Raw genomic sequence first — 13,180 nt, 5'->3', positions numbered from 1 at the left:
ATGGAATGTGGATTAGAATGGAATGGAAAGTGGAATGGAACGTGGAATGGAATGAAGAATGGAACGTGGAATATAATGTGGAATGGAATGGAATGGAATGTCGAATGGAATGATGAATGGCATGGAATGGAATGGAACGGATCTTTGAATGGAAGGTGGAATTGAAAGTAGAAAGGAACGTGGAATGGAATGTGCAATGCAATGTAGAATGGAATGGACTGGAAAGTGGAATGGAATGTGGAATGGAATGTGGAAGGGAACGTGCAATGGAACATGGAATGGAAAGTGGAATGGAAAGGAATGGAAAATGGAATGAAATGTGGAATGGAATGGAATGGAATGGAATGTGTAATGGAATGGAATGGAATGTGTAACGGAATGGAATGGAATGTGCAATGGAATGGAATGGAATGTGGAATGTAAAGGAATGGAATGTGGAATGGAACGTGGAATGGAAAGTGGAATGGAACGGAATGCTATGGAATGTGGAATAGAATGGAATGGAATGGAATGGAACGTGGAATGGAATGGAATGGAATGGAATGTGGAATGGAATGGAATTGAATATGAAATGGAATGGAATGGAATGTGGAATGGAAAGGAATGGAATGGAATCAAAGGTGAAATGGAATGAAATGGAACGTGGAATAGAGTGGAATGGATGGTGGAATGGAATGTGAAATGGAATGTGGAAAGGAACGTGGAATGGAAGGAAGTGGAAAGAGGAATGGAATGGAATGAGACGTGGAATGGAATGCAATGGAACGTGGAATAGAATGTCGAATGGTACGTGGCATGTAACATGGAATGGAATGGAATGGAATTTTGAATTGGACGTGGAATGAAATGGAATGGAATGGAACGTGGAATGGAAAGTGGAAGGCAACTTCCAATGGTAATTGGAATGGAACGTTGAATGGAATGGAATGGAACGTGGAATGGATTGTGGAATGAAATGTGGAACGTAATGGAATGCAATGTGTAATGGAATGGAAAGGAATGTGGTATGGAATGTGGAATGAAATGTTTAATGGAATGGAATGGAATGTGAAAGGGAATGTGGAATGGAATGTGGAATGGAAAGTGGAGTTCAATGTGGAATGTAACGTGGAATGGAAAGTGGAATGAAATGTGGAAAGGAAATGAATGGAATCTGGAATGGAAAGGAATGGAAAGTGGAATGGTATGTGTAATGGAAATGAATGGAATGTGCAATGGAATGTGTAATGGAATGGAATGGAATGTAGAATAGAATGTGGAATGGTATGGAATGGAATCCGTAATGGAATGGAATGGAATTGTATTCAATGTCAAATGGAATGGAATGGAATGTATCGTGGAATGGAAAGGGGAATGGAAAGTGGAATTGAATGTGGAATGGAATGAAATGGAATGTGGAATGCAAGGGAATAGAATGTGTAATGGAATGTGGAATAGAGTGGAATTGCACGGAATGGAATGTGGAATGGAATGGAATACAAAGTGGAATGGAATGTGGAATGGAATGGCAAGGAATGGAATGGAATATGCAATGGAATGGAGTGGAATATGGAATGGAAAGGAATGCAATGTGGAATGGAAAGCAATGGTGTGGAATGTGGAATGAAAAGGAATGGAATGGAACGGAATGTGGAATTTGATAGAATGGAAAGGAATGTGTAATGGTATGGAAAGTAATTTGGAATGGAATGGAATGGAATGTGGAATTGAATGGAATGGGAAGTGGAATGGAATGTAATGTTATGTTGAATGGAATGGAATGGATTGGAATGGAAGGTGGAATGGAATGTGAAATGGAATGCTGAATGGAACATGGAATGGAATGAAATGGAACGTGGAATGAAATGGAATGGAACGTGGAATGGAAGGGAATTGAACGTGGAATGGAATGCAATGGAACGTGGAATGGAACATGTAATGCAAAGTGAAAGAGAACGTGGAATGGAATGGAATGGAAAGTGGAAAGGAATAGAATGGAATTTGGAAAGGAATGGAATGCAATGCGGAATGGGATGGAATGGAACATGGAATGCAACATGGAATAGAATGGTAAGGAACTTGGAATGGAGAGTGGAATATAACGTCTAATGGAACGCGGAATGGAACGTGAAATTAAATGGAATGCAAAGTGGAATGGAATGTGGATTAAAATGTGGAATGGAATGGAATGGAATGTGGAATGGAATGGAATGGAATGTGCAATGGAATGGAATGGAATGTGCAATGGAATGGAATGGAATGTGGTACGGAATGTGGAATGGAATGTGGTATGGATTGTGGAATGGAATGTGAAATGGAATGGAATGGAATGTGGAAAGGAATGTGGAAGGGAAGGTATTGGAATGTAAAATGGAAGGTGGAAAGGAAAATGGAATGCAATGGAAAGGAATGGAATGTGGAAGGGAATGGTAAGGAATTAAATGGAACAGAAAGTGGAAGGGAATGGAACGGAATGTGGAATGGAATGTGGAATGGAACGTGGAATGGAACGTGGAATGGAACAGAATGGATTGCGGAATGGAATGTGGAATGGAAAGTGGAATGTAACGTGGAATAGAAGGTGGAATGCAATGTGGAATTGAATGGAATGGAATGTGGAATGAAATGTGGAATGCAATGAAATGCAATTTGGAATGGAAAGTGGAATGGAATGGAATGCAATCAGGAATTGAATGTGCAAAGGAATGTGGAATGGAGCGTGGAATGGAAGATGGAATGGAATGGAATGGAATGTGGAATGGAATGGAATGTTTAAATGGAATGGAATGGAATGTGGAATGGAATGTGTACTGGAATGGAACACTAAGTGGAATGGAAAGTGGAATGGAATGGAATGGAATGGAATGTTCAATGGAATGTTAAATGGAATGTCAAATGGAAGGTAATGGTATGCGGAATGGAATGTGGAATGTAATGTGTAATGGAACGTGGAATGGAACGGAATGGAATGCAGAATGGAATATGGAATGGAAAGTGGAATGGAAAGTGGAATGTAACGTGGAATGGAACGTGGAATGGAATGTGGAATGGAATGGAATGAAATGTGGAATGGAAAGTGGAATGGAATGTGGAATTGAATGGAATGGAACGTTTAATGGAATGTGGAATGGAACGGAATGGGTTGTATAATGGAATGGAATGGAATGTGCAATGGAAAGATATGAAAAGAGGAATGGAACATGGAATAGAACGTGGAATGCAAAGTGGAATGGAACGTGGAATGGAAGGGGAAATGGAATGGAATTTAATGTGGAATTGAATGGTATGGAATGTGGAATGGAATATATTGGAATGTGGAATGGAATGGAATGGAATGGAATGTGGAATGGAATGGAATGGACTCTAATGGAATGCGGAATTGAATGGAATAGAATGTGGAATGGAATGGAATGGAATGTGGTATGGAATGGAATGTGGTATGGAATGGAATGGAATGTGGAATGGAATGTGGAATAGAATGTAGAATGGAAAGTGGAATGGAATGGAATGGAAAGTGTAATAGAATGGAATGGAATGGAATGTGGAATGCAATGTGGAATTGAATGGAATTGAATGGAATGGAATGTGGAATGGAATGGAATGGAATGTGGAATGGAATGGATCGGAATGTGGAATGAAACGTACTGGAAAGTGAAGTAGAATATGGAATGGAAAGTGGAAATGAATGTGGAAGGGAACATGGAATTGAATGTGGAATTGAATCGAATGGATTGTGAAATGGAATGTGCAATGGAATGGTATGGAATGTGAAATGGAATGTAGAATGCAATGTGGAATGCAATGGAATGAAACGTGGAATGGAATGTGGAATGGAACGTGGAAAAGAACATGGAATTGGATGGGAAATTGAACGGAATAGATTGTGGATTGTAATGTGCAATGGAATGGTATGGAATATGGAAGGGAATGTGGAATGCAATGTGGAATGGAATGGAATGGAATGTGGAATGGAATGTGGAATGGAACGTGAAATGCAACGTGGAATGGAATGCATTGTAAGGTGGGATGGAATGGCATGGAATGTGGAATAGAATTTGGTCTGGAATGGAATGTCATGTGGAATGGAATGTCGAATGTATTCGAATGGAACGTGGAATGGAACGTGGAATCGAACGTGGAATGAAATGTGGAATGGAATAGAATGGAATCTGTAATGGAAGGGAATGGAATGTGGAATGGAATGTGCAATGGAATGGAATGGAAAGGAGTGGAATGTGTAAGGCAATGGAATGGAATGTGCAGTGGAAAGAAATGGAACGTGGAATGGAACGTGGAATGAAACGAGGAATGCAATGTGGAATGGAACGTGTAACGGAAAGTGGAATGGAATGGAATGGAATGTGGAATGGAAGGGAATGGAACGTGGAATGCAATGTGGAATGGAAAGTGGAATGCAACATGGAGTGGAACTTGGAATGAAATGTGGAATGGAGTTGAATAGAATGTGGAAAGGAATGGAATGAAAAGTCGAATGGAATGGAATGTAGTGGAATTTGGGTTGGAATGGAATGGAATGCGAAATATAATGGAATGGAATGTGGAATTGAATGGAATGGAATGGAATGGAATGTGTAATAGAAAGGAATGGAATGCAATGTGGAATGGAATTTCGAACTGAATGTGGAATTGGATGGAAAGGAATGTGGAATGGAATGGAATGGAATGTAGAATGGTTTGGAATGGAAAGTGGAATGGAATGTGGAAAGGAACGTGGAATGGAGTGGAATGGAACTTGGAAGGGAACGTGGAATGGAATGCAGTGGAATGGAGTGGAATGGAACTTGGAAGGGAACGTGGAATGGAATGCAATGGAATGTGGAATGGGATCATGGAATGGAATGTGGAATGGAAACTGGAATTGAACGTGGAATGGAAAGGAATGGAAGGTTGAATGGAATGTGGAGTGTAATGTGGAATGGAACGTGGAATGGAACGTGGAATGGAATGGAATGGAACGTAGAATGCAATGTGGAATGGAATGTGAAATGGGATGTGGAGTGGAATGTGGAATGTAATGTGGAATGGAAAGGAATGGAAAATGGAATGGAAAGGAATAGAATGAGGAATGGCATGCAATGGAATGTGGAATGGAATGTGGAATGGAATGTGGAAGGGAATGTGGAACGGAAAGTGGAATGGAATGCAATGGAATGTGGAATGGAAAGTGGAATGGAATGGAATGTAAAGTGAAATGGAACTTGGAAGGAAACGTGGAATGTAATGTGGAATGGAATGTGGAATGCAGCGTGGAATGGGATGAGCAATGGAATGTGGAATGGAATGGAACAGAATGTGGAATAGAAAGGAAGGGGGAATGGAATGTGGAATGGAATGGGATGTTTGAATAGAATGGATTTCAACGTGGAATGGAATGTGGACTGGAATGGAATGCTTTGTGGAAGAGAATGTGGAATTGAATGGAATGGAAAGTGGAATGGAAAGGAATGGAACAAGGAATGGAACATGGAATAGAAAGTGGAATGCAACGTGGAATGTTGACTGGAACAGAATGCTATGTGGAATGGAATGTGGAATGGAATGGAATGGAATGTGGACTTGAAAGGAATGGAACAAAGAATGGAACATGGAATAGAAAGTGGAATGCAACGTAGAATGGAACGTGGAACGGAATGTTAAATGGAATGGAATGGAATGTGGAATGGAATGGAATGGAATGGAATGTTGTAAGGAATGGAATGGAGTGCAATGTGGATTGGAATGGAATGGAATGGAACGGAATGCGGAATGCAATGGAATGAAATGTGGAATGGAATGGAATGGAATGGAATAGAATGTGGAATGGAATGGAATGAAATGTGGAATGGAATTTGGAATGGAACAGAATGCAATGTGTAATGGAATGTGCAAAGGAAACTGGAATGGAACGGAATGGAAAGTGGAATGGAATGTGAAATGGAATGTGGAATGCAACGTAAAACAGCATGAAATGGAACGTGGAATGGAATGGAATGGCACGAGGAATGGAATGGAATGGAACGTGGAATGGAATGTGGAATGGAAGGGAAAGGAATGCGTAATGGAACGTGGAAAGGATTGTGGAAAGGAATGTGGAATAGAACGGAATGGAATGTGTTATGGAACGTGGAATGGAGTGTGGAATGGAAAGTGGAATGGAACGGCATGGAATGTGTAATAGAATGTGGAATGGAATGTGGAATAGAATGTGGAATGTAATGTGGAATAGAATGTTGAATGGAGTGTGGAATGGAACGGAATGGAGTGTGGGAAGGAATATGGAATGGAATGGAATTTGGAATGGAATGTAGAATGGAATGTGAAATGCAATGGAATTGAATGTAGAATTGAAAGTGTAATGGAATGTAAAGGGAAGAGGAATGGATAGTGGCATGGAAAATGGAATTGAATGGAATGGAAAGTGAAATGGAATGTGGAATGGAATGTAGAAAGTAGTGGAAAGGAATGTGGAATGGAATGTGTAATGGAATGGAATGGAATGGGGAATGGAACGTGGAATGGAACGTGGACAGCAACGTGGAATGGAACGTAGAATGGAATGAAATGGAATGAGAAATGGAGTGGAATGCAATTTGTAATCAAATGTGTAATGGAATGGAATGGAATATGGAATGCAATGTGGAACAGAATGTGGAATGGAATGGAATGGAATGTGGAATGGAAAGGAATGGTATGTGGAATGGAAGGTCTAATGGAATGTGGAATGGAATGTGTAATGGAATGGAATAGAATGTGTAATGGAATGTGGAAAAGAATGTTAAATGGAACGGAATGGAATGTGTAATGGAATGTGGAATGGAGTGTGGAATAGAATGTGGAAAGGAACTGAATGGAATGTGGAACAGAATGTGGAATGGAATGTTAAATGGAACGGAATGGAATGTGTAATGGAATGTGGAATGGAGTGTGGAATAGAATGTGGAAAGGAACTGAATGGAATGTGGAACAGAATGTGGAATGCAATGTGGAATGGAATGGAATGGAATGTGAAATGGAATGGAATGGAATGGAACGTGGAATGGAACAAAATGGGGTGTGGAATGGAATGGAAAGGAATAGAATGGAATGGAATGCGAAATGGAATGTGGAATGGAACATGGAACGGCATGAAATGGAACGTGGAATGGAACGTGGAACGGCATGAAATGGAACGTGGAATGGAATGGAATGGAACGTGGAATGGAATGGAATGAAACGTGAAATGGAAAGTGGAATGGAAGGCGGAACGGAATGTGGAATGGAATGTGGAATGGGATGGAATGGAATGTGTAATTGAATGGAAAGGAATGCGGAATGGAATGGAATGAAACGTGGAATGGAATGGAATGGATTTGGTAATGGAACGTGGAATGGAATGTGGAATGGAACGTGGAATGGAATGGAAGGGAATTTGGAATGGAATGTGGAATTTAATGGGTAATGGAAGGCAGAATAGAAAGAATGGAATGTGGAAAGCAATGGAATGGAATGTTGAATGGAATGGAATTGAAGGTGGAATGAAATATGTAATGGTATTTGGACTGAAATGCAATGGAATGTGGAATGCATTGTAAAGGAATTGTACGGAATGTGGCATGGAATGGAATGGAAGGTGTAATGGAACGTGGAATGGAATGGAATGGAACTAGGAATGGAACGTGGCATGGAACGTGGAATGGAATGTGAATTGGAATGTGGAATGGAATGAGGAATGCCATGGAATGCAATGTGGAATGTAAAGGAATGGAATGTGGAATGGAATGTGGAATGGAATGTGGAATGTTATGTAATGTAATGTGGAAAGTATTGGAATGGAATGTGGAATGGAAAGAGGAATGAAATGGAATGGAACATGGAATAGAACGTGGCAAGGAACGTGGGATGCAACGTGGAATGGAAAGTGCAATATAACGTGGAATGGAACGTAGAACAGAATGAGGAATGGAATGGAATGGAATGTGGAAGGGAAAAATGGAATGTAGAATGGAATGTGGAATGGTATGGAATGGAATGGAATGGAATGTGGAATGGAATGGAATGGAATGTAAAATGGAATGGAATGGAAATTGGAATGCAATGTGAAATGTAATGGAACAGAATGTGGAATGAAATGGAGTGTAGAATGGAAACTGGAATGGAATGGAATGGATGTGGAATGGAATGGAATGGAATGTGTAACAGAATATGGAATGGAATTGAATGGTATGTGGAATGAAATGTGGAATGGAATGGAATGGAATATGGAATGGAATGGAAAGGAATGTGGAATGGAATGGAATGGAATGGGATGTGGAATGGAATGGAATGGATTGGTATGTGGAATTTAATGCAATGGAAATTTGAATGGAATTGTATGTGGAATGGAATGTGGAACGGAAAGAATGGAATGTGGAATGGAATGTGGAATGGTACGGAATGGAGTGGAATGGAAAGCGGAATAGAATGGAATGCAATGAGGAATGGAATGGAATTGAATGTGGAATGGAATGGAATTGAATGTGGAATGGAACGGAATGGAATGGAATTGGAAATGGAATGGAATGGAATGGAATGTGGAATGGAAAAGAATGGAACGTGGAATGGAATGTGGAATGAAAAGAATGGAATGAGGAATTGAATGGAATGGAATGTGGAATGGAAAGAATGGAATGTGGAATGGAATGTGGAATGGTACGGAATGGAATGGAATGGATTGTGGAATGGAATGGAATGGAACGTGGAATGGAATGGAATGTGGAATGGAATGTGGAATGGAAGGGAATTGGATGTGGAATGCAATGTAATGGAACGTGGAATGGAAGGGAATGGAATGTGCAATGGAATGGAATGGAATGGATTGGAATGTGGAATGGAATGCAATGGAATGTGGAATAGAACGGAATGGAATGGTATGTGCAATGGAAAGTGGATTGGAATGTGGAGTTGTATTGAAGAGAAAGTAGAATGGAAAGAAATGGAATACGGAATGGAATGCAATGGAATGTGAAATGAAACGGTACATGAAATGGAATGGAATGGACTGTGGAATGTTATATGTAATGTGGAATGGAATGTGAAATGGAATGTGGAATGGAACGAGGAATGGAATGCGACATGGAATGGTGAATGGAATGTGAAATGCAATGTGGAATGGAATGTGAAATGTAATGAAATGGAGCGTGGAATGGAATGCATGGAACGTGGAATTTAATGGAATGGACTGTGGAATGGAAAGACGAATGGAATGGAATGGAATGTGGAAAGGAATGGAATGTATTGTGGAATGGAATGGAATGGATTCTTGAATTGTATGGAATGGAATGTGGAACTGAACGTGAAATGTAATGGAAAGTTACGTGGAATGTAACGTGGAAAGGAACGTGGAATGGAATGTGGAATGGAACGTGAAATGGAATGGAATGGAATGTGGAATACATGGTGGAATGGAATGTGGAATGGAACGTGAAATGGAATGGAATGGAATGTGGAATACATGGTGGAATGGAATGGAATGGAACATGAAATGGAACATAGAATGGAACGTGGAAAGGAATGTGGAATGGAAAGTGGAATGGAATGGAATGGAATGAGGAATGGAATGGAATGAAATGTGGAAGGGAATGGAATGGAATATGGAATATAACGTGGAATGGAATGGTACGTGGAATGGAATATGGAATGGAACCTCTAATGGAATTTAGAATGGAATGTAGAATGTAATGTAATGGAATATCTATGGAAAGTAGAAAGGAACGTGGAACGGAATGGAATGGACCGTGGAAAGGAATGTGGAATGGAATGTGTAATGTACTGGAATGGAACGTGAAATGCAATGGAATGGAATGTGGTACGGAATGTGGAATGGAATGGAATGGAATGTGGAACAGATTGTGGTATGGCATGTGGAATTGAATGGAATGGAATGTGGAATGGAATGAGGAATGGCATGGAATAGAATGAGAAAAGTAATGGGGAATGCAATGTGCAACGGAAAGTGGAATGGAATGTGGAATGAAATGGAAAGGAATGTGGAAATGAATGTTGAGTGGAATGGAATCTAAAGTGGAATGGAATGTGGAATGGAATGTGGAAGGGAAAATGGAATGGAATGCGGAATGGAACATGGAAAGGAACGTGGAAAGGAATGGAATTGAACATGGAATGGAACGTGGAATGGAATGTGGAATGGAAAGTGTAATGCAACATAGAATGGAATGTGCACTGAAACGTGGAATGGAATGTGGAATGGAATGTAGAATGGAACGTAGAATGGAATGACATGCAGTGTGGAATGGAACATGATTGGAAGTAAATGTGGAATATATTGTGGAATGTAACGTGAAAAGTCATGTGGAATGGAAGTTGAAATGGAATGTAAAATGGAATGTGGAATGTAAGGTGGAATGGAATGGAATGGAAAGTGGAATGGAACGTGGAATGCAATGGAATGGATATTGGAATGGAACGTGAAATGGAATGTGGAATGGAACGTGGAATGGAAAGTGGAATGTAATGGAATAGAACGTGGAATGGAATGTGGAATGGAATGTGGAAGGGAATGGGGAAAGGAATGTGGAAGACAACGGAATGGAATGTGGAATGGAAAGTGGAATGGAATGGAATGGAATGTGGAATGGAATGTGGAAATGAATTTGGAATGTAATGTGGAATGGAACGTGGAATGGAAAGAAATGATACGTGGAATGAAAAGGAATGAAATGGAATGGAATGTGGAAAGTAACGGAATTGAATGTGGAAAGGAAAGATGAATGGAATGGAATGGAATGGAATGCGGAAAGGAATGCAATGGAATGTGGAATGGAATGTGGAATCTAGTGGAATGGAAGGTGGAAAGGAGAGTGGAATGGAATGGAAAGGAATTTGGAATGAAATATAATGGAATCTGGAATGAAATTGAATCGCATGGAATCTGGACTGGAATGGAATGGAATGGAATGTGGAATGGAATGGAATGTAATGCGCAATGGAATGTGGAATGGAAAGTGGAATCGAATGTGGAAAGGAATGGAATGGAATGGGGAATGGAATGTGCAGTGGAATGGAAGGTGATGTGGAATGGAAAGTGGAATGGGATGGAATGGAATGGAATGTGGAATGGAAAGGAATGGAATGGAATGGAATGTTGAATGGAGTGGAACTGAATGTGGAATGGAATGGAATGGAATCTAAAACGGAATGGAATGGAATGGAATGTGAAATGGAATGTGGAAAGGAATGGAATGGAATGGAATGGAATGTGGAATGGAATGGAAGGGAATGTGGAATGGAATGGAATGTTGAATGGAAAGGTATTGAAAGGAATGAAATGGAATGGAATGGAACATAATGCAATGGAATTGAATGGAATGGAATGGAATGTGGAATGCAAAGTGGAATGTAATGGAATGGAATGGAAAGGAATGTGGAATACAGCGTGGAATGGAATAGAATGGAACGGAATGGAATCTGGAATGGAAAGTGGAATGGAATGTGGAGTGCAACATGGAATGGAATGGAATGGAATGGAATGAGGAATGGAATGTGGAATGGAAAGTGGAATGGAATGGAATGGAACGTGGAGAGGAATGTGGAATAGATTGGAATGGAATGTGGAATGGAATGGAATGGAACGTGGAATGGAATGTGAAATGGATTGGAAAGGAATGTATAATGGAACGGAATGGAATGTGGAATGGAATGTGGAATGGATTGGAAAGGAACGTGTAATGGAAAGTAATGGATTGGGTAATGGATTGTATAATGGAAAGGAATGGAAAGGAATATGGAATGGTATGGAATGGAATGTAATTGAATGTGTAATGGAAAGGATTGGAATGGAATGGAATGTAGAATGGAATATGGCATGGAATGGAATGGAATGGAATGGAAAGTAATGGAATGTGGAATGGAATGGAATGGAATGGAATGGAATGGAATGGATTGGAATGGAATGGAATGTGGAATGGAATGGAATGGAATGTGGAATGAAACGGAATGGAAAGGAATGGAATTGAATGTGGAAAGGAATGGAATGTGGATTGGAATGGGTTGTGTAAAAGAATGGAATGGAATGTTCAATGGTATGTGGAACGGAATGGAAATGAATGTGGAATGGAATGTGGAATGGATTGGAATGGAATGGAATGGAATGGATTGTGGAATGGATTGGAATGGAATGTGGAATGGAATGAATGGGATGTGGAATGTAATGTGGAAAGAATGGAATGGAATGTGAATGGAAAGTGGAGTGGAATGGTATAGAATGGAATGAAATGGAATAAGAAATGGACTTGAATTTAATGTGGAATGGAATGGAATGGAATGGAATGAAATTTGAAATGGAATGGAATGGAAAGTGGAATGGAATGGAATGGAATGTGGAATGGAATGTGGAGTGCAATGCAATGGAATGGAATGGAATGTGGCATGGAACATAATAAAACGTGGAATGAAATGGATTGGAAAGAAATGTGGAATGCAAAGTAATGGAAAGGAATGGAATGGAATGGAACACAAAAGATTGTGGAAGGGAAAGTGGAATGTAATGGAATATTAAATGGAATGGAATAGAATGTGGAGTGGAATGGAATGGAATGAGGAAGGGAATGGAATGGAATAGAATGTGGACTGGAATGGAATGGAAAGTGGAATGTAATGGATTGGAATGTTGAATGGAATGTGGAATTGAGTGCAATGGAATGTGGAAAGGAATGGAATGAAGTGTAGAATGCAATGGACAGGAATATGGAATGGAATGGAATGGAATCCGGAAAGGAATGGAATGGAATGGACTGTGTACTGGAATGGAATGTAATGCAATGGAATGGGTAATGGAATTTCGAATGGAATATGGAATGGAATGTGGAATGGAATGTGGAATGGAATGGAATGTTTAATGAAATGGAAAGTAATGTGGAATGGAATAGAATGGAATGTGGAATGGATGGGAATGTAATGGAATGTGGATTGAAATGGAAAGAAATGTAATGGAATGTGGAATTGCATGGAATGGAATGTGGAATGGAAGGGAATGCTATATAATGGAATGTGGAATGGGAGGGAATGGAGTGTATTGGAATGTGGAAGGGAATGGAATGGAATATGGAATGGAATGTGTAAAGGAATGGAATGGAATTTGGAATGGAACGTGGAAAGTAATGGAATGGATGGTGTAATAGAACGGATTATAAAGTGTAACCGAATGACGAATGCAATGGAATAGAAT

The sequence above is a fragment of the Pongo pygmaeus genome, chromosome 15, assembly GCF_028885625.2.
Source record: "Pongo pygmaeus isolate AG05252 chromosome 15, NHGRI_mPonPyg2-v2.0_pri, whole genome shotgun sequence".
NCBI classification, from domain to species: Eukaryota; Metazoa; Chordata; class Mammalia; order Primates; family Hominidae; genus Pongo; species Pongo pygmaeus.
Note: the sequence above shows the minus strand (reverse complement) of the source record.